General features: G+C 45.6%; 1 protein-coding gene and 3 long non-coding RNA genes across 8 annotated transcripts in view; 2 read left to right on the plus strand and 2 right to left on the minus strand.

Annotated features, from left to right (window-relative positions):
* Positions 1-4,251: 4,251 nt before the first annotated feature.
* On the plus strand, positions 4,252-8,157 carry LOC310665250. The gene is made up of 3 exons (XR_014505329.1): positions 4,252-4,745; positions 6,349-6,442; positions 6,608-8,157. It is a non-coding gene; the product is annotated as an uncharacterized lncRNA (long non-coding RNA).
* Positions 8,158-17,898: 9,741 nt separating this feature from the next.
* LOC310665543 lies at positions 17,899-18,834 on the minus strand. The gene is made up of 2 exons (XR_014505517.1): positions 18,754-18,834; positions 17,899-18,155 (listed from the first exon to the last, which is right to left on the minus strand). It is a non-coding gene; the product is annotated as an uncharacterized lncRNA (long non-coding RNA).
* A 712-nt stretch (positions 18,835-19,546) lies between these two features.
* LOC310664872 lies at positions 19,547-20,809 on the minus strand. The gene is made up of 2 exons (XR_014505089.1): positions 19,897-20,809; positions 19,547-19,863 (listed from the first exon to the last, which is right to left on the minus strand). It is a non-coding gene; the product is annotated as an uncharacterized lncRNA (long non-coding RNA).
* A 191-nt stretch (positions 20,810-21,000) lies between these two features.
* Positions 21,001-21,872, plus strand: part of ZEB2 (zinc finger E-box binding homeobox 2) — a 163,514-nt gene continuing 162,642 nt past the window's right edge. The window contains exons 1-2 of one of the 5 annotated variants that reach the window (XM_083406238.1): positions 21,010-21,038; positions 21,189-21,245. The gene's annotated coding sequence lies outside the window, so the exon portion shown is untranslated. Of the gene's footprint in view, positions 21,473-21,872 lie in introns of all 5 variants that reach the window. The other 4 variants (XM_083406234.1, XM_083406240.1, XM_083406235.1 and 1 more) reach the window with 4 other exon arrangements.

Here is a 21,872-nt window from a genome sequence, read left to right on the forward strand (position 1 = left end):
TAACCCGAGGTAATATTTCTGGGTTAGCGGAGTCTGTAACCTGAAGCATATGTAACCTGATGCGTATGTAACCCGAGGTACCACTGTATTAATTGGATGCTGCCCAATGTCAAGGGTAGTAGGAAGGTTTTGCCCCCACAGCAATAATCCCCTACTGAAGCACTTAACCCTGCCCCCACAAAGAAAAATAAGATTAAATGAAATCCAGTCTCTAGCATGGGGAAACACATGCATGTGAAGACACCACTGGGGCCAGAGACTTCAGTCACAAATGAGAGGGGTGCAAATCTACCCTTTGTGACTCTGGTTTCTGAGGTGAGGAGCAGCTTTTGCCTATACCATACACCAAAGCTTTCCAAAAAAAATTATGTTGTTGCCACACTTTTTAGACTTGCATCATTTCTTGACACAGTAATTCAGTTTAACCAGAGGTTAAACTAACCCCTTTCCAGCCCCGGGAGAAGCGAAAAGATCATTCGCGCGACACACCTACACACTGCAGCTGACTCGCTAACATGTCGAGGCAATTTGAAAAGCTCTGCCCTACACTGTCATTTTACTTGAGTCCATTTTCTTAACTGTATTCCGTTTACCCTTAATTCTACTGCTTTCATGGATACCCAGAAATGCTCATAGCTAGAGTTTAACCCCTCTGCTGCTACTTATTGCACTACGTTTTTCCTCTGTTTCCTTCCTGCCCAATTAAGATCTAGATTGCTAGAGGCAATCGTTCTAGCAATGGACCACTTTGGGAGCATTTTGTTTTTTAGGCCTGAAGCTGTCAAGAATCACTAAAAAGGAGTGCACTGGTTCTGAATCAGTATATCCTGCGTTTTAGCTGAACCTTAATGTATATGATACTGGGGCTCACATAGTCATGGGGGGTATGAAATTATTAGGGTGCTCTCTGTTCAACTACAGCCCTGATTTCTGAGCCACATGTCATCTAGAATGCCATGATTGCCATAGAAATCTGAGCATGGAATATTTATCTCCTTCATTGCAGAACTCTCTCAGTGAACTGCAATGGGCTTCTTAGGGGTGAAGCCTTTGCACCGCAGCTTCTGTCTTCCAGAGAACCCCAACAGTTCTTAATTCTACACCAAGGGAATTTTATATTCCTTTTAGAAGCAAAGGATGTAAACAATGTGCCCTGCTTACCTCACAGAGCCCCAGAGTAAGCATCTTCTTATATTGCCATTAAAGGGATAAGATTTTGGCTACTAAATAGTTCTGCCACAAACCTTTTGCCTACTTTAATCCCAGCGCTGCCGTTTAACTTTTGTCAGGCAGGCTGCCGTGTAGGAAACATATTGGCACCCAGATGCTAAGCATTTCGACTCGCTTATCAGGCAGCAACACCGGAGCAATGTCAGGTTTTATGGCAGCATGTGAAGAGTAGCTCTTTTTCTGCTAGTCTCCAGGTCTGGCCTTGCAACAGACTACTCTTGAGCAACCTGGTTTCCAGCCAGCCAACCTGGATTTACAAGATGAAATCCTCTAGCTAGTGCTTCACTTTGTTCCCCACCCCCTCCACCCCCCTGGGGTGCGGAAGGGAGGTAAAAGTTGTTCCAGTGGCTAATGTTGTGGGTTGATAGGTATGATTAGACTTTCCTCAAACAGCATTTGATAAGAGCCTAAATGGCAGGTATGGATAACAAGAGCCTAATGAACTGATAACCATCTTCCTATCTTAGTAGGTACATTGCAGCCAGTCAGGTTAGGGGCCTCCTTTCTAATCTATGCAAAAGACAGAGATTAGAATATCAAGGTAAGATACCAAGAGCTGCTGAGGGCATCGCAATTGCAGACTCCCAGCATCTGTAGTTTAATGCCCATTATAAATATGTGAGATCCAAATCTATGTCAAAATGCAAGCATCAGCATTGGGAATAAGCACCAGTCCATGGCTGAGGCTCAGACCTGGTCAAACAAAGGGCCTTTTCCTCCATTGCTGAGGGTAGGAAGATCAAAACAGGAAGGGACAGAGATTGAAATCAGGGACAAAAGTAAGCCATCGAAAGGCATTTATCAAGGACAACGCAGATGTAAGCCAATAAAGAAGACTAAGAGGCCCAGACAAGACAGAAGTGCTTGGCTGACACAATATGAAAGGAATTTTAAATTGGCCCTAAACAATTGGCATTTCCTTCTTTGAAAGAATTTAGTTCCTGCTGCCAAGGCTTGCTACACAGGATGCAGGCCACATGGAAAAATCTTTACCTGTGCAAGTTTTCCACAAGGGACTGGTCATGTTTAAAAAGCAGACTACATAAACTAGCGCAAATGATCATGTTATCCTCTCTGCAGCACACCTGCTTGGACTCTTGAGATCTTGGAGAGACAGAATGGGTAACACTACATAGAGAGATACACCGTTATAATTGTACAAAACACATGATGTTCTTATTCACACCAGGCGCAGCTTTTAGTGGGCCAACTGAATGGCATCTCTTTTTCCTGGCAGACTTTTGTGCTGCTCCAGACATATGTCTGCTGTTCCCATACCAAGAACAGCCTCAGGGTTACTTGTATCCTTCTCGTGTTTAAGGATGAAAGGGACTGGGCCAGAAGCTTCTTCTGAAGAAGCTTGGAGCCTCCACTTGAGATGATCCACCAGCAAGAAGGGCCTCAATCTGCAAACAGTCTCTATTTACAAGTGGGCCTACTTCAGAGCCAACCTGCGAGTAAAGAAAGGAAGTGGAGAAAGTAGTCTTTTGTGTACACGTCTCAAGGGTCTTTCCAAAAGAAACGAGTCCCTCTTTGAAGAGATGCATGCCCCAGCGGCAAAACCCAGAACTGGAACCGCTCAGTGCAGGACTATGCATGTCTGTTCAGAAATAAGTCAGTCCTACCATGTCCAATGGAGCATAAGTGTGCATATGACTGCAGCCTTAATAATGGTCTGTGGGTGTTCTAAATAAATAGGAGGACAGGAAACATGACTGAGCACAGTTCATCTTACCAGTATTTTGAGAGAACATATATGGGGGAAATGCATAAGCTCTTTTTTATTTACAGACGTTGTGCTTTCTCCTCACCCCCGCATTTGTCTTCAAATTATGTGGGAAACACAGCCGGAGGAAGCACAATCTACTTGCACACCCTATTGTGCACTTCTGTAGAACATCCAGTGCAACCCAGCGACTCCACCTGGGATGTGCTGTAAACCACCACAACAGCCTCTTCTTGGAATAGAAAAATAGCTAGTATGGTGGCACCCAAAGGAGTACATTCCTCAGCTTTTTAATTATGTAAGAGACTGTTGTTGAGTCCACTGTGTTATACATTAAAGGCTGCAAGATATCCAGGAGAGAATCCTAATTGTTTTTATCCGTAGATGCTGAGAACATGCAGTATTCTGCACACAAAGCTTTTTCAGGCTTCTCCATCTGCATCAATAGCAGGAGCCCCCATTGAATTGAATGGCAAATTCATGGTCTGCAGAGATGTCCACAACCAGACTGTTTGTGGCAAAATAATCCCACTCAGTGTGCAGCCACGTCTCTTCTTGCTGTCGTATCGTTATGGCATTCAACTCATCCCTGTGTGGACACCTCCTGTCCCCACCCCCACCCTTTCCCCTTTGATGATAAAGACAAGGTTCTCCCCATTTTTACTTTAAGTCACGTTAAATATTATGCTTTGTTGGCAGTGCAGGGGCCAGTGGTAGATGGCCAGCTCCTGCAGGCGACTTGTGCCACAGCTCCAACCTCTCACCCGTGCTGGTGGCAAGAAACAATTAAGCGAGGAGGAGGGAAGAGAGGTCGGGTTGGGATGGCGAGGGGGCTAAGTGGCAAAGGGGTCCGCACCATGCTCTACCGGCAACGGCTGAGGAGGAACACTAGTGAGTGTGAAGAAAGGAGGGGTGAGGGAGGGTAAGGAGGCTGATCTTTCCCCCTTCTCCCCATGTCCTCATCAGTTGCACCAACAGCAATGCAGCTGCCATTTTGAGCCGGCTGCCTCCCTCTCATGCCAGATAGTGTCAAGGAAGGGAGGGGCTGCTCCTGGAGGTGGGGAGGATATTACAGTAGTGGCGAGGACACTGAGTCCAGTGAGCTGGAGGGAGGGGAGCAGGCGACGCCAACCAATGAACCAGACCCACCCTCTGCCCGGCCAACGCAAACGTTGTCTCTCTCTCCGCCAAACCCACCCTGTGCCCGCACAGTTTTGAGGAGGAGGAACTCAAATATGGATGGGAAAGTGTCCCATTTGAAGTACAAATGGGACAGGAGATACTTTAGTCCCAAAAAGGGATGCTCCCGTTTTTCTAGGGAGGGGTGGCAACCCTAGTTGACAGTTAAATGTTAGGGACAGACAGTTGGAGATCAACAGAGTGAAGTGGGTAGGCAGTTGGGAGTTGGTTGGAGAGAGATATGGAAGTACATTGGCTGGGGTGAAGTATTGCAGAGATTGGCTTGAGGGTAAAGCCATTTAGAGGCTAGCGTTAAAAGCGGTGGCTCTGGAGTCTGTGGAAACTGCCAACTAGCGTCTTAAGACCCCCCCACACACACCCCACCCCAGATAGGTATCAGATTTCCCTTTTGTATATGAAGTCCCCTTAATAAAACTGTCTCACATCCAAACACATTACTAGGTGGCTTAAAAGCATTCTGAGAGAGAACTGGTGGCAGCTCAAAGACTGAAGAAACACAGACACAGGTACTTGTGGTGTAGACAAGTGAGAATGAGGGACCAAGAATCCCTGACACGATGGTGACAGAGGTAGCAGCTCTCCAGCAGAGGTAATAGTCATTCATTCCCCAATTAGATATTTGAATTGCAGAGACTTGGGAGTTTGGAAGCTCAGGTTTACGAAATGATTACATTCCACTAACAAGGCCAGGCTTTGTCAACCTGGTTGCCCTTTAGCTGCTTTGGGCTGTAATTCCCAACAGCCATGGCCAGCACTGGAGAAGGTTGAACAAGGAGCTCCTAAGAGACAAAAACTGGAGCACTGATTTTCTACTTATGAGGACTAGGAACTAGGGAAAGTTGGAGGCAGAGAGCATGCATCATACTAATGAAGCACACAAAAAGCAGACATGTAAAAATAAACTACAAATCCAGCAAGGAATATTGATTTGCACCTTCACATGCATTAAGGCGCTCCCTGAGAAAAACTACTAAGAATGTAAGGAGGTCGTGACACGTGTTTATGTAGGAAGACAAGGTCAGAGGATATACTAACAATGCAAAGAGGTGTGTTGTAATAAATATGAAAAGGGCAGGTTTGTTGGGCCCAAATGTCCTGTTCCCATCCAAGAATTCCTTTCTCCTCATTAGCCTTTCACCTTTGGACAGCCAGGGCATTAAAATTCTGGCTGAAGCATTAAGGAAACCAGTTTGGTGTCCTTAGCACAGATTTATCCATATCACAAAACAGTCATATAATTTGGCTCGAGTGTTAAATGCCTGCTCAGGAAAGAGGCCCTTGAAAAAAGGAGAGGGTTGTTGCTAGTCAAATCTGCTAAAAGTTCATTCAGCATATTATCCATGCTTTGCTTTCTTCAAGAAGTCATATTTGTTTATTCAGCAAAACTAGAGGCAACAGCTCCTTTACGCTGTATCTCGTATTTGTATGGAATGGGGGGGAGGAAACATTATAATCATGTGGTGACTTCCTTGCTAGAAGACCCCCATTCTCCTAACAAAGAGAGAGCTGCAGTTTACAGAGTTCTCTGGAAATTGTAGTGTTGTGAGGGGACTAAGGGTCTCTTAACAATTCTCAGCACCCTGAACAAACCATACTTCCCATGATTCTTTGCGGAAAGCCATGGCTGTTTAAAGTGTCTCAGATGTTCAGTGCAGATGTTCAAGGCCACAGGACTCTTGGACAGATTCACATGGCTGCCCCTCTGGATGTCCTTAACAGTTAGTACTTGTAAAGCTTTAAACAGCTTAGGACCAGGCTACCCAGAGCATCACCTTCTCCAATGTGAATCTTCCTACCCACTTCATCAGCCCCCCCCCCCCCCAGCATGCCTTGCCCCCATCCGATGTACAGTTGGGAGTGAAGTACCTGAAAACCCTAAGTACACCATATGACAGAGCTTTTAGTAGGGATGTTAGTCTCCTATATTTTTAAAAGTGGGAATGCTTCTAGTCCTGGACAGTTTACACATGTAGGCTTCAAAATGAATGCTGAAAGTATTTCTCAGTGCTGGGAAATCAAACATCAGGCAGTAGCCTCCAGAGTGCTTCAGTGCAGTACTGTACTAAGAAGCCTGTGCAGATGGTTCTGTAATAGTAGTTCATCCAGCATAGAAATTCAAGTCTAGAGTATGGCTTATGTTACTCATCCCATCACAGCTTTTTTTTTAATGGGATATTTTCCAATGCAACTAGGAAAAGAAGCTGCAGAAAACCAAGACAGACAACTTTCTCAAGGGATTACAATTTGCAAAGGAAAACACAATTCAGACAATATGGTCCAGATGAGGTGAGCGTGTTCAAGGCCCACTTCAGCCATTGTGAAAGTTGTATTTTCTCCCCTATCTGAGGAATAGGAATAATAGTGAACCACCTCAAATCAAGAGAACTAAATGTTTATTATTATATTATATGTTTATTATATGTATTTTTAATCCCATTTCTTTTTTCCTAGGATGTCTCCCTGCCACATCTTAATCCATCTTAAAAATGGGAGATCGGAGGTGAAAGATAGTGACTTCAAACACTGTGATTTAGCTGCAATGAACAACCTAAGGCTTCCGCACTCCATGTTTCCCCCATGCTAACAAACTGGACTGGACTGACTGAATTGATGAATTAATCAGATATTGGTATGGCAGCACAGTAGCCAATGACGACCTCCTTACTTTAGTGCAATTAACCTCACCTTTACCCTTAAAGCATCCATCTTTTGAATATGCTTGCAGTATCAGGAAATAATAATTCAAGAAAATAGTATGTATTGTACTTATTCAGCATTCAAACTTGGGAGACAGGTGCCAGCTTAGTCCCAAGATCATATTCTTCAGTGATATTACGATGTTCTGAGGCTATGCAAGCCCACACAGGAATTCTTCATCTATTTACACTTCCCTGGTAATGGCATAATCCTGATCAGCTAGTGAGGTGAATTCATTTGCATCCCAAGAAAAAGCGGAAGTTGCACAACATGACCTCTTCCTAGTCACCTAAGTGACCTGTCAGAGGGCTGAATGTAGCTGAGAGGCCTAAGCACGTTTACTTGGGATAAACAGCCAATGGTTTGACAATTTAGATATTCCATCTGTTAAAAAAGAGAATATGCTCCTTTTCCCTCCCCTCTTGTTTTGTTTTCAAAGAGTCCTATGTTTCAAGACGGTATTTTAAATAACCTTTTGAAATACCTGCTGTTGTTGAAAAAGAAATCTATGAACGGCGTAATTTTTACTTGTATTTGGCACTCCTCGAAAGAAACGAAAAGCAACCTCTGCAATTTATGCACCACAGCCCGGTGTGTGTTTACTCAAAAGTGCATCCTGAGTTCAATAGCGTTCGCTTCCAGTAAATGGGCATAGGATTGCAATTCAGTTTGTTTTTATTGGTTGCTGGAGTATCTTGTTAAATTCTGTACACCAGGGGTGGGGGGAATCTTTTTCAGCCTGAGGCCCACTTGCCATTGGTGGGCAGCGCCAGAGGTTAAAGTGGGCAGGGCAAAGAATTTAATGCTTACCCTCATACAGTAGGCTGGTTTTACACTCGCACACCCCTCTCTATCCTTCATGCAGATGAACAAGAGGCATTTTCAGAGGTCAAAGGCACATTCCAGCCAAGTAAAAACACTCAAAGAACAAAGAAGGGCCAGTGAATGGTGTAGTCTGGGGAGTGTTCCCAAAGTCAGATTGAGACAACTAGAGGGCCACATTTGGCTCCCAGACCAGAGGTTCCCCACCCTTTTTATACAAACTAAACAGGACCAACTTTACAATAGGAACTTAATTCTGAGTAAACATGTATAGGTTGATGCTGTCAGTCATTTAGAGCAGGGTTTCCCAAACTTGGGTCTTCCACAACACCTATCACCATCCCTAGCTAGCAGTAGTAGTAGTTGGGGATGATGGGAATTGTAGTCCAAAATACAGCAGGAGACCCAAGTTTGGGAAACCCTGATTTAGAGCAACCAACCATCTCCAAGACAAGCAGCTTTCCTGATGATATTGGACATTTGGAAATGACACATCACTCCAGCTTCTGATACCCTTAGAACAGTTCTGGCCACAATCTGTAGATCTGGAAAGGAGTTTGGTTTCACATATACTGGCTGAGTGAGGAAAAGTCACTATGCGGAATTGCCATTTGATTTACATTTCCAAACAGGGGTAGGGAACATTTTCCACCACAAGGGATGTTTCCTGAGCCACCTTCTGGGGGCTGCATATCAAGTGATGGTTGTGTCTAGAAACAAAAAGATGTGGCTTTCACCTTTGTACAGTGGGCTGCATTTCCAGCCAGTCCACACCTCTCCATCCACACAATTAAGGGGTATTATCACAGTTCAAGGACAAATTCCAGCCAGGCAAAAACCACACAAGGAGGACGTGGAGCAAGGCCGGGGGTGGATGTGGCTTACAGAGTATCTCAAGGTCTGGAGGGCCACGTATGGCTCCCAGGCCTGTGGTCCTCTGCCCTGACTTCAAAACCAGAAAACAATCTTTTTCAGTGACAGACTTGCCTGGGCTGATTTATACTAGTTACAAATGGATGACTGGACAAGGGGTGGGGAGGTCTCAGACCAGGAAAGATTAACAAACATTTGTATTATACCAATGTAAGTTAGAATAGTGGCACTGTAGCTCACAATATAATGTGCCAAAGCCAAGACAGGGCATTAGGTTTTGATGAGCTTTCCTTTTAATTAAAAGTATTTAAATTAAGGCACTTTGCCTCTGCCCCTGAAGACGTTTCGGAAACTTCAGCTGGTGCAGAATTCGGTGCCCAAGTTTTTCACCAGGGCAAGATAGTTTGGGTATATTACACCAATCCTGGCCTGACTGTACTAGCTGCAAATTAGTTTCCTGGCCCAATTCAGAGTGCTAGTCTTCACCTGTAAGTCCTTAAACAGCTCAGGATCAACTTTCTGCATATGAATCTACCTAAGATCATCTTCCGAAACCCTTCTTCATGTTCCTCCTCCATGAGAGGTCCAGAGGGTGACAACATGAAAATGGGTCTTTTCTGTAGTGGCTCCCCATTTGTGCAATGCTCTCCCCAGGGAAGTTCGGCTGGCACCTTCATTATATACTTTTAGGCACCAGGCAAAAACATTTCTCTTCAACCAGGCCTTTGGCTGATTAACATTCTATGTTTTTTTAATGTGTTTGCGGCATGTGGGGGCTTATCAGATTGGTTTGTTCTTGTTCTCATTATGTATTTCGTGTTTTCATTTTGTATTTTCATGCTGTGTACCACCCTGAGATTTTCGGATGAAGGGAGGTACACAAATTTAATAAACAAAATAAAAATTCAAGAGATTGCACCCACCTCTCTCAATTAAACTTGCTTTGCTGCTCAATATTTTAAAGCAGCATCAGGCTCATTTTTTTACAGGTTTGGGCTGGAAAGACCACTGGGGGTGATTCAATATGTCTGCTGCAGTTTTCAGGACTCCCAGTTCTGCCTGGGTACACAGCAGGCCCTGCAAACCTGTGACCCGCCAAGTTAAACACAACTCGCCAACCAGCATGCACTAAGTGGCTCAATAAATTCCTGGTTCTTCTGCCTGCCTGGAACTGCAAAATGGGGGAGTCGTCAAGAATCTGGCAGGCGACTATAAAAGGTTACTTGGCTGCAATCAACTTGATGGGTCACAAATTAGGCAGGCCTAGAAAATGTTGGCAGTGAAACCCAGAGTCTGTCTAACAGATTGAGAATGCAATCTTTAGCACACTTCTACTTTGGGGGAGCAAAGAGCTGGCAAAGACTGTTATTAGGGCAGCAAGGATTTCATCTACGTAAAACGGGACCGCAATAATACTACAGCTGAAAGCTGAAGTAGTGAATGGGATAGCTTGAACTATTTTGGGGAGCTGTACCTCTTGGGAGTTGTCCTTGTCGTTTAACCTGGAGCACACCCAAACTGAGCAAACAGCTACTTAACTCTGAGCAAGCATGCAGAGGGTTGCACCGTGAGACTCTGCTAGTTTCATGGGCTGCATGAGATTGGTGAGATCTACGGGCAACTTTGCAATAAAGCGGAGGTAAAATGTAAATTCCAACACGTTATTTAAGGTATTTGCATGTTGGAAGTGTAATTTCAAGACGCTGCCCCTCTCCCCAACCCTCCAGCCGGTACTTTTTTAGCAAAATAGATCCTGAAAACATTTATCACATGAGCAATCTTTCTTATGTGCTCTTCAGAAGAGATGACAGGTGGGTACCAATTTTAGAAATCGTGAAGGATGCTTCCTCTACTCAGCATAAACAACAGGTTCAGCACGGGAACATTTTGTGATGAAGAGCAGTATATAAATTTCACAGATTAAATAAATAAACAAAATGCATGGCCATGATTATTTGTGGCATCAACATACAGTAGTCGTACCTTGGTTTGCGTACAGCTTAGTTCCCGAACGTTTTGGCTCCTGAACGTCGCAAACCCAGAAGTGACTGTTCCGGTTTGTGAACTTTTTGGAAGCCGAACATCCGACAGGGCTTTTGCAGCTTCTAGTTGGCTGCAGGAGCTTCCTGCAGCCAATCAGAAGCTGCACTTTGGTTTTCAAATGTTTTGGAAGTCGAACAGACTTCCTGAATGGATTGCATTTGACTTCCAAGGTACAACTGTATTTTACACAATCCCAGCACAAGTAGTGGAATGGAAAAGCTCAACCCAAGAGTCCTGCATTATATTTTCCCACCTCAGTTCTAGCATATTTCAATCTGGAGCAGTTCTGACCTAGGTTTTTATTTATTCTTCACAAGCAAGAGCAAGTCAAGAAGCCATGAAAGACTCAGGTAGTACTCAGTGTAAGTTCTTGTTTGATACTAAAGCTGTTGCCATAAAACCATACACTCTGCAATTCCCCTCCATCCCTGAAGGATCTTACAGGCACAATCACAGTTCTCTTATTAGAACAGCAGTCAGGAGAATTTTATATTAATAGGGTAAATCTGTCAGGGGCTTTAAAACAAAACAAAAGGTGGATGAGGTGTAAATCCTGATAAAGGTCTATGGTGGAATCAAATCAAAGGCAGAAACAAAACACAAGTTTGCCCTCTTCCAGATTCTGGTCTTATTACATGGCCACTTAGAATCAAGATTTCTGGCTGCTGCCTAGCACAGACTGAGAATTTATCCTAACCTAGAACACACATCAATTTCATAGCTAGTGCATGGGTTTTTCCGTATCAAAGTGTATATTGTTGCTGAACAACTATTACTGGTAAAAAAAAATTGATCCATACATTTCTGAGTCCAATTCAAAGTGCTGGTTTTAACCTATAAAACCTTACACAGTTTAGGGGCCTATTACCTAACGGAAGGCCTCTTCTGACATGAGCCTATACAGACCATGAGGTCATCATCTGAGGCCCTCCTCGGATGGAGACGCAGAAGATTATGAAAAGAGAGGTGGCCTTTGCCTATAGTCTCCGCTGTGTAGAACACTCTCTGAAAGAATATTCACCTGGCACCAACCTATTTCCAGCGCCAGGCAAAGGCTTTCATATTTTCCCAGGCATTTGGTTAACATCATGGCTGTCTCTGTGGGCATTTTTGGCTTGTTGATTATTATGATGATGTGCATTTTCTAGGGTTGGCTTGAATTTTTTTTTAATCCACTGGTTATTTTATTGAAGGTGCTGCTTTTGTTTTTAATTCAGAATTGCTTGCATAGAATGTGTTTTGCACTGAGCTGTAAGTCACATCAAGACTTTTACAGTAGCAGGTGTCTAACAAATGGGATATATACAGAGAGATATAAGTTTCTGCCAGCTTTCTCTCAGTGAGGCCTGCTGGGAAGATCAACTGGATCAGCATAGGGGTTGTACCTATGCTTAAACATACAGCAATAAATGGAGTATGGCTAAGAGTCATATAAACACAGCTTTAAAAAGGACAGAGATATGTATGTCATAGATAGCCAGATTATCGATCTATCTATGACTATAAATCCTACTGATTTTAGCAAGATTTATTTCCAAGAAAGCATCCATTGGACCAGGCCACCTGTCAAATAAATTAAATGTGGATCTTAAACTTATCACAGAATCTAAGGAAGTAGGACCTAAATGGATTAATTCATGCCAGTCATATCTGAATGTTTTCTACAATGCACCCATAAGGCATACAAAGTTTGTTGACAACTTCATATCTTGAGAGAAATTTCTCTCTCAATAAACCCACTTTTACAAGTGCAACCCAAGGAGGTGGTGGAGGGGGGGATAGTTTCACATTAGGATGTTTCTTACTTCATCTCTTTGTCCTGGGAGAATGCAACTAAAGAAACCACATTTAAAATCAGACATTAGATATGCAAATATGTGTTCAGATCAGAGATACAAAAATTATTCCAATGATTAATTATTCATCATAAAAAATGTCAATTAATAATTCTGAAGCATAATAGGCATCTTTCTAATGCATCTTTATTTTTGAGGCCTAAATACTGTTGAATATATGTATTTGACAGAATTCTTGCAACTTTTTAAAAATTCAACAAAGTAAATAAGAAACTGTAAACAAAGGGAAGGAAGGAATGCTAATAACCACCAACTTCACCAGAGAGAGTACCCAGAGTTGAATATCGGTGTCACGGGAGACGCAAGAGCGGCAACTGCCCCTTACATCCCAAGAATGAACACTAAAGGAATCCACCCAGGATTGTGTTATCCACTTACTTTCAAAAGGACAAACACACTTCTGATACACTTGCAAATATGAACAGATAGGAATGCAGGAAGCTGCCTTATACAGAATCAAACACTGGTCCACCTAAGCATGTATCATCTGCACTGACCAACAGCGACTCTCCAGGGTTTCAGGCAGGGGTTGAACCTGGTTGGTGCTGGGGATTGAACCTGGCACCTTCGGCATGCAAAACAGATACTCTACCACTGAGCTACAGCCCTTCCCGACAGGAAGCTGCTTTGCCTTTTACCAGCACAATTTCACCTACAAGCCCAGAATACTCTCCTGTGTCTTGCAGAGGGTCCCTTCTGGAAGCAGATTAGTCTCTTGAGAGTTGGATGTCCTTGTTTTAACAGAAGGAACAGGGATTGGACCTGGGGCATCCTGCAGAAGAAGCAAATGCTTTGCCACTGAGTGGCAAATAACACAGAGGACCAGGCCAGGTTCAAGATACTAGTGTACAAACTCCAGAACAACTTAGGTCCAGAATGCCTTAACCCATGTCTCCCAAAATGATCGCTGCGATCATCTAGGGGCAGCAATATTAGTATTCCCACAGGGAACCAGAAGCACAACTTGTGTCGACAAGGAGTTGGCCTTCAGTGTAGGGAACCTAGCACTGTGGAACTCCCTCCCACTAGAAACCAGGGAAGCACAACCCCTGCCAAGATTCAGAAACCTGATTAGAACTCTTTTTATTTTTGGAGGCCTCCGCACCGTGAATGCCGCTCTGAAGTTTTAAATCTCTGATGTTTCAATGTATGCTTTAAACTTTGTATGTTGCATAGTTTTATTCTGTAAGCCACTTTGGGATGCTGATGGTGAAAAGCAGGGTGTAAGTTGTAATAAATATAAAAGTAAAAATTTTAAACATTTATTATATATCAGGATACATAGCCCAATCCTAGAACTGAAACAGGAGTGACCTGAATATCATATGGACGAAGCACTGATTCATAGTGCTGTTTTGACATGGGAATGATACAGGAATTCATCATATGTTGCCGTTTCCAAGTCTGTGCATAAGAACTTTTTCAAGGGAGGGGATAGCATAGCATAGAGCAAACAATATCTGCCATGTTTTTTAAAATGATATGCAAGTTATGTTAATCAGGCACAATTGTTCCCTCTAACAAGCAACTCGGTGCACTCAGAATGCTCAAAGGAAACCTCAAGGTTTGCAGAAGTATAAAAAAGAAAACTAACAAAACAATCCCAAACTGAACATGCTCAGTCTTAACAGAACCCAGGAAAAGAAAGAGATAGAAAACCACAGAGGGAGAGTAAATTGGCTACCTTGAGCCCCTAAGAATTAGAAAAAGACATATCCAGGTGGCTGGCAGTAACCCTAAACAAGAAGATTCCTGTTAGGTGTGCTGGAAAAAAGTGTCACAACATGTTGTGGTATATGTCCTCTTGTGAAAATATCTGATCCTTTTGCATTTTACAGTTCTGCAATGTGAGTGTCAGTACAAGATGCTTACACTTCAGCTAAAATGTGGCTGCAGAACTCAAGCACCAGCTGATCATCTTTTCCAAAAAAAAACCTACCTATTATGAAAATATCAGGTGTCTGTACAAAAAAACAAACAACCAATCCTACAAAGTTCCAGCTGGCCACTATAGAGGTAACACACACACTGTGCAATTCTTCTTACAATGCCTTCCAGAAAGAAATTTGACTTGGCTAAAGCTACTGAATTACTGAAATCTCCCTGTTCTAGGAAGGCAGCCTGGAGTTCCCCTTCTCCTCATAGCTAAAGAACAGGCACATACTCAGGTGTGAATTGTGTCTGCACCAGACATGCATCCGCTGCCTGCCCGTGAAGTGTACTTGCAGCAAAATTAAGGGAGGGGTAAGAGTGCAACACAGAAACCAGCCCTCAGCTACCACTTCTTTGCCTCGGAGGTGACACAAGTATGCCCAATACACAGCACATATTCACAGCTCGCAAATGCAAGCCTCTGAGCTCGCAGATTGGAGGGTGAAACAATCAACCCTGGGAAATGCACAATTAAACTCCACCTATTTCATATACAAATCAATGCAAAAATAGTACTAACTTATGAAACGCTGGCCCTGCATTTGTGTGGTTTAGAAGCATTACTACTCCGTGAATAAATGTCTTTTCTTTCTCTTCACTGTGCTTGTGTTTACTCCCCCTAAAAAGAAGGAGCACTTCATGAATGGGGCAGCCACTTTGTAAGGATTATGAATTTTAAGCAGACCAATCCTCCTCTTCCTCCAGGACATGCTGTATTCTTGAGATGCCATGTGTACCAAGTGTTATATGCGGGGGGCTGTCTCCTTCCAAATGAACAAGCCAAACAGTGAAACTCCTTTTAAACTGCATCTTTAAAGAGAAAACAGAAAAAACGGCATACACTTTTCCTATTGCGGCTTACAGAAAACAGGAAGGCCCGTTGCTTGCTGGGTACTATTAGGCAACCCAAATCTGCATGCCTTCAGTTGCAGGGGGGAAAGAAACCTACCCAAGCAACCCCAAAATCCCAAATGTCAAAAGCTGCTCATCTGAATCCACCCAGACACAATGGGAGCGAGTGAGGTTCCCCTGTCATCAATATACCTCTAATTTCACAGACACTTTCTTGGCAGCCCGGGCCAGAAGAGAGCAGGCCAACAATCCTACGCTTAACTGGGTAACCTGCAGGATCCTCTGGAAGCGCAGCCTCGGGAAGGGCCGCTGCCGAGTTGGCCAAGCCCTTTCCCAGCGCCTTTCAAGAAAGAGTCCCCCCCCCACACACACACACACGCCCGTCCGTCACCCTGAGGAGCCCCTGGCTCCGACCTCGCCTGCCTGCTTCGGCGGGCCCTCGCCATATGCGCGGGGAGACGGAGAGCGCGCGGGAGACGCCGAGGCAGAGCGCGCGCCCTTTTCTCATGCTAATGAGCCCCCGGCCGCCCTTGGGCGGGGGAGGCTCGTGCGAGGGAGGGAGGGAGGCAGGTGGCCGCTCGCTCGGCTCCCACCGCAGCCCCCCGGCCAACCGGAAATAGGGCCGCGGCGTCACGTGGGGGAAAAGGAGAGCCCGGCCAGAGAGGAGCCGCTGGTGGCGCAGTCCGTGGACAGGCCGGGCCAAGGGGGGCCGAGGCGCGCGCTCCCCCCGCCGCCCGCTTCCCACGGCCCCTCTCACGTGGGGGATGGAGGCAATGGAACAAAGGGGGCAATCGGGGGAGGGCAAGGCAGAGCCCGGTGCCCGCCTGGCATCCTCTTCTTCGGCAGACACGTTTGGCTGGCCCCAAGGGTCCTCTTTACGCAGGGGTAAAGTTGCAGAGGTGGGGAAGGGGAAAGACACGCGGGGACCATTTTTTTGCTCCTCAGCGCCAGACGGGGTCGCGTCCGCCCCATCCACCCAACGTCTGATTTGCTGAGGCTGCTAATTTGGTGGCTTGTGGTACTGAAGGTGGGGGTTTTCTTTTTCTTTTTGAATTCCCAAGAGTGTGCTATAATAATAATGACAATGTAAATAAACAAACAAATAAATAAAATGAGGCTTACTTGAGCGTCAGCCCCCTTGAAACCCGTGCTGGGCATCCTTCTGTGTCAACATGCCCAGCCTCGTGCTGCAAATCTCACACGTGCGTCTCCCAAACCTCTCCAAGTTTACTCGAAAGTAAGTCTCTCCTTTTCTTTTCTTTTTCTCCCTCCCTTTTCCCCCCACGGCAACTTCCTGCCAAGGATGGGACTGGAGGCTTGGACGAAGCCAAGGCAAGGGAGACGCTTCGTTTGTCTGGGAGGGGGCGAAGCAGAGCATCGATCAGTTTTCCCTTCGCTTTCGGCGCTGATGTCAAAATCTTGCTTAGCCCAGGAAAAGAGCACTTGCATTCCTCCTGTAGCTTCACGAAGCCGCGCGTCCTAACCGCTGAGGTGAAAGTTGTTTCTCCTCTTCTTCCTCGGTGGTGATAGGCTTCATTTTTATTTTTTAAAAAAATATGTTGCTATTTTCTGACACAAATCCTCAGCCCAAACCCCATTCTCTCCCTGTTTAGCAGCGTAATAATAATAATAATAATAATAATAATAAAGCATCCTTGCTATCAAGAGTTGAGCGGTTACGTACCAATCTTGCGAAAAGTCTCTCCGGGGAGCGTCCCCCCCGCCGCGTTGTTAGCCTCCCCCGCCTGCCTCCCCCCTCCCTCTTTCCACGCGTGTTTCGGGAGTTTGTGGAAACTAAAGGATGGCTCTGCGGGGGGAAGGGGACTTCCTAAGTGTCTAGGAATTATTTTGGCCGCGGCAGTGTATTTTCTCTAAATCCACGAGGACCTTCCCACGGTCTGGTTCGGTCCATGTCCTCCTCGCAAAGGATTGCCCGTGTAACCCCCATTTATTTGAAGGGGGGAAAAGAAATCTAAAGCTTTGCTTTAAGGCGAAGGGGGAAAAAATATTTGGAAGCAAGTTGGCTCTTCCCCCCACTACCACCCCACCACCTCGTGCCCTAGTTAATAATCTAGAGATGTAGGAATAATATATAAAGGGGTGGTAATGAGATTACATGTTAAGCACTTGCACTTCAGATAAAGGGGAGGGAGACGTGTAATCGAGAATTCAGAAAAGGAGGTTGTTGCTATCAGTATTAGTATTATTGGTGTAGGTTCGCTGTAGCTCTTTCAGAAGGGTCACTGTGCTTTAGAGCTCCAGACCAGATCCGAAAAGACCTCCTTCAGATGAAAAAGACTTGGGATCTGGCTGCCTGGGATTGGTACTTCGCGTTCGTATTTGCCACAGGATCTGCTCACCCTCTTGTCCCTCTCTCCAGAAATCCAGAGGCGCCTCCGTCTAAAAACGAATGGTACCCTCCTCTCCGGGATAGGGATCGTTAGGTCAGTCAGTAAACAGTTTAGCTCTCCCCCCTCCTCAAAAGAGAAAAGAGAGGGAAGTTTTATCCCAACTCAATGCAAAGAACCAGAATAAAAAGCCTGGAGAGGCTCTTCTCCCACTTGTCTAATTACTGAGCTTCATCTTTTTGCCATCATCAGTGGATCAGGATTTTTTTAAAAAAGGAAAAAAAAGAGATGTTCTGAATTAATACAAAAACGACAGGTCTTAAGTGGAAGAGGTTCTTTAATAGTCACAGGTTAAGAAAAAGAAGTTTCCTTCGCTTCTTCCGGGCGTCCCACCGTTAGGAACCTGCCTTACCTGCCCCAGAGAAGGTGTCAATGGGAAAAAGCCCTCTTTGATTCCGATCGGACGGGGCAATTGGGTCCAGTTCGATCCGGAGTGTGGGTCGTGGCGGTATGGGAGGCGGGGGGGCGGGGCTGCTCTCCGGATGGCACCAGGAGAAAGCTTCCCGTCAAGCAAACCTGAAATGAGCATTTGATTTAGAAGCCCGCTCCAAAGATCCCCGCGCTTATCCTAACCCCAAATGCGTGTCAACCAAAACGTCTGAATATTTCCTTCAAACACGGAACAAGAAATCCCAATGCGCGCGAGAGGCAGGAACTGCGAAGGAGAGGTGAGGGGTGTCTCTCTACCTCCTTCCAGTTCCTGCTGAGCGGAGGATTTAGACCTATTTTCGGATGGCAGGGAGGAAATAAATTCTCCCCAAAAGCCTTGTTTGGGTTTATTTGGACCGTGTCCCCGCAGTTTTCGAAATGATTCCCCCAAAGCTTCGAAAGAGAGGGAAGCAGGGCGTGTGTGGCGGAGAGGATGCGGTTGCATGTTCTGATTTGGGCTGCTTTTTATTCCTTTTTCTCCCTCCCTCGGCCAGCAAGGTGGCAAGAGTGTTACCCCCTCTCCCCTTTCCAAAATACGCATCCATCCCCCACCCCCTGGTCCTGAGCTTCAGGAGCCTTTTCCCTTTGGAGGCGGTGATTGCCAGGGACTGGAGCAAGCATCCCAGTCGCCTCGCTCAAGGCGCCCGTTCAATGCACAGCTCGCCAGCAGTTTATCTTAGCTTACTGTAAGTAAAAGTGGAGTGTCGGATCAGCGCAGCATTTGTTTCAGTTTCCTTCAGTGGGAAGGAGCTGGCGGGGTCGGAGGGGGTCTGCAGAGAAAGAGAGGAGCGCTCTCTAAGAGATTTAACTGTGGCCAAGCGAGGAAGATGCTGCCGGAGGAACCCAGTCTCTCTCTCTCTCTCTCTCTCTCTCTCTCTCTCTCTCTCTCTCTCTCGTGTGTGTGTGTGTGTGTGTGTCTGGGCAGCTCCTGTTTAGTTTCAGCAAGGGATCATGCCAGCCAACCTCGCGGATTGGAACTTTTTTCCCTGGGTGGGTGGGTGGGTGTTTCTTTGTAGGAAGCACTGAGATCAGGCAAAAAGTTATCTCGCAGAGAAAAGGAAGGGGTTGCTGCTGGAGGAAAATATGGGGGGCGCTGAACCCAGCAAAGGAACCCCTTTTTCTCTCATCTCCCCGCCGCCCAGCCGGGCCTCTTTCATCCTCTCCGGGTGCTTTTAAGGACTTCGCCTGCAGCCGGTGGTCTCTCCCAACCCCAGCCCCCCAGCCCCTCCGACGATGCGCCTGCAAAGCAGCTTTTTGATTAAGCAAACAGAAGAGCATTGGTTAAGAACACACTTTAAGTTGTGTGTGCTGTGCGTGTGTGTTTTAAAGGTTCCCCTGGGACCGTGGACTCGGAATTGGTTAATAATGTGCAGTACTTGCTAAATTGCTGACTTCCAGATGTGGGGGGGGGGGGGGGAGGAATATCTTTCTTGTTTAGGACCTACGTAGCCTGATTGGATTAGGACAGGCGCGTCACATTGGAAACCTTTTTGAGTGATGATTTAATTAACCATACAGTAGAAAGCTGCCTTCGCCAGGAAATCCCTTCCCCATTTGCATAACCAATCCCCACAGTGCAAAGGTGGAGTCTCAGGGCTTAATTTTCATTTTAATCTTTGCCAAAGTCCCCCCCCCCCCACCTCTCCGCGAGCGCACACACAAAAAAGACTTGTTACCCCCATGAAATGCAAAGCTACCCACTCAACTTTCTGCCCTTCAAGGGCCATCTGTGTGTAAGAGACACTGTGCGTGTGTGTGTGTGTGTGTGTGTGTGTGTGTCTATCTGTCTGTCTCTCTCTCTGTGTGTGTGTTTGATATTCTAATATACTGGTGCAGGTAGAAGTCAATCTGTCTAAGTCTTTGACTGCAATCCTAAAGAACAGTTACTGTGATGCTAACCCCACTGACCACAGAGGGATTTGTTTCCGAGTAAACAAGCTTAAAGCCACAGTTGCAAAAGTCCGTGAAAGCTACCTATATATTTCATTCACTGAATATGCATTCTGTCTTTATTTTGTCTGCTTGTTTATGGGTTCCGAGTCTTTTTACACCGCACTTCGCCCGTATACTCCTCTATACCTATTATCTCTGTTTCCTAACTGCCCCTCTGACTATCTCCTTGCAAGTGTGAAAGGAGAACAGAAGGTGAGGTGGAAGCAATTATTATTTCCCCCCAATTCTCAGCCTTTGCATACACCCCAAGAGAAAAATGTCGATATTTTCTCCCTCCCACCCACAAAAAAGAGCAGCAGGGACTTATTAACACACACACACACGAGAGATCCTCGCTGCATTCACTCTCAAGTAAAAGTTGTATCTCCAGCAGAAGGTTTTGCCTCTAAGTAAGCGCGCTTAGCGGCTTTGAAACGCCCCATAAATTTATTTTTATTTTTTTTTAAGGACCAGGAGTTCATTGGCCACTTGTTATATATCTTCAGCGCTAATTCAGCGTCTTCCTTTCTACCCCTAAGTTTTATTATGACTAGTTTTGTTTTGTTTTCCCCGCCTGCCCCGTCACTCTGGCATCTGCAATTTGAAAGGGGCGCGAAGGAAAAGCAATCGAGGGAGGAAGCCCATAAACAAACAAACAAACAAACAAACGATCCCTAGATCTCTCTTTCCCTGCTGCAGATCCCGTCTTGCTCTATAGCCGCGCGCTGCGAGGAAGCCTGCGGGATGCGAACCGCACAGCCTCCGGGTGTCTCCTTGCAACTTTCAGTTCCTTTGAGTTGGGCTAGTTCTGTGAATGGTGTTCACCGTTTTCCGCCTCGCATCCAGTAGGATTTAGCGAAGAGGATAATGATGCCAAAGACTTGATGGCTGGGGAGGGAGGGAGGGAAGGAGGCAGGCAGGCCAGGGGAGGGTGGAAAAGAGGGAGGGAAAGGCGGAGGGGAGGGGGAGGAGGAGGAGGAGAGAGAGAGGGAGGTGGAATTTCATTTCTTCCACTAAAGCGTTCGCGGAGACTTCAAGGTATAATCTATCCCAGATCCTTCCTTTCCCAGAGAGAAACTTGGCGATCACGTTTCCACATGATGCTCACGTTTGGCGCTCTTCAATTATCCCTCCCCACAAAGATAGGTGGCGTGTGTTTCAGGGTCCTCTCTCCTCTCTCTCCTACAGAAAAGAAAAAGAAAAAAATGTCATTAGAAGAGGCGTAACACGTCAGTCCGTCCCCAGGTTTGTGTTTCCTGGAGTGGCAGAAAGAGATCAGTCCTAACCTGCCCAGCAGGAATAACGGTCCCTTCCGACAACTCTTTCCGAGGCTTTTTGACCATTTTGTCCTCTCTTCCAACCAGCTACATCTCCCTGCACCTTTTTTTCTCCCCTCCTTCCTCCACTCCGCGGCTTTTTCATGCTTCTTCTTCTCTCCATTGCTGACCAAAACTACACACAAGACTTCGCAGGTACGTTCTCGGTTATATTTTCCTCTCTTTTCTATTTTTGCTCATTGTTGTTCCGCCTCTCCCTCTCGTTCTTTCTCTCTTTCTCCCCACCTCTTTTTGCTTTTAAAAACAATTGCTGTCTTGGGGTCTGTTTTCCTTGTCTACAGCTAGGGAGGAAGTGGTGAGGTGGGGTGAGTTCTCATTTTTGAACTGAAATCTACATTTACTTGGGATCACTTTCTGAGAGAGAGAGAGGAAGGGAGTTGTTTCTGCCTGCAAACTGTTATTACCTAGGGTCTCCCCGCTCTCCCAGGACATATACCCACCTGGCTTACCAGGTGGAAAAGGTTATTTGCCCCCCCCCCTCCATTTTTATTTTACGTTTTATAGTTCCCACCAGGAGTAGGAAAGTTCGCCTTTC

Source organism: Podarcis tiliguerta (genome assembly GCF_965153285.1).
Source record: "Podarcis tiliguerta genome assembly, chromosome: 1".
Classification (NCBI taxonomy): Eukaryota; Metazoa; Chordata; class Lepidosauria; order Squamata; family Lacertidae; genus Podarcis; species Podarcis tiliguerta.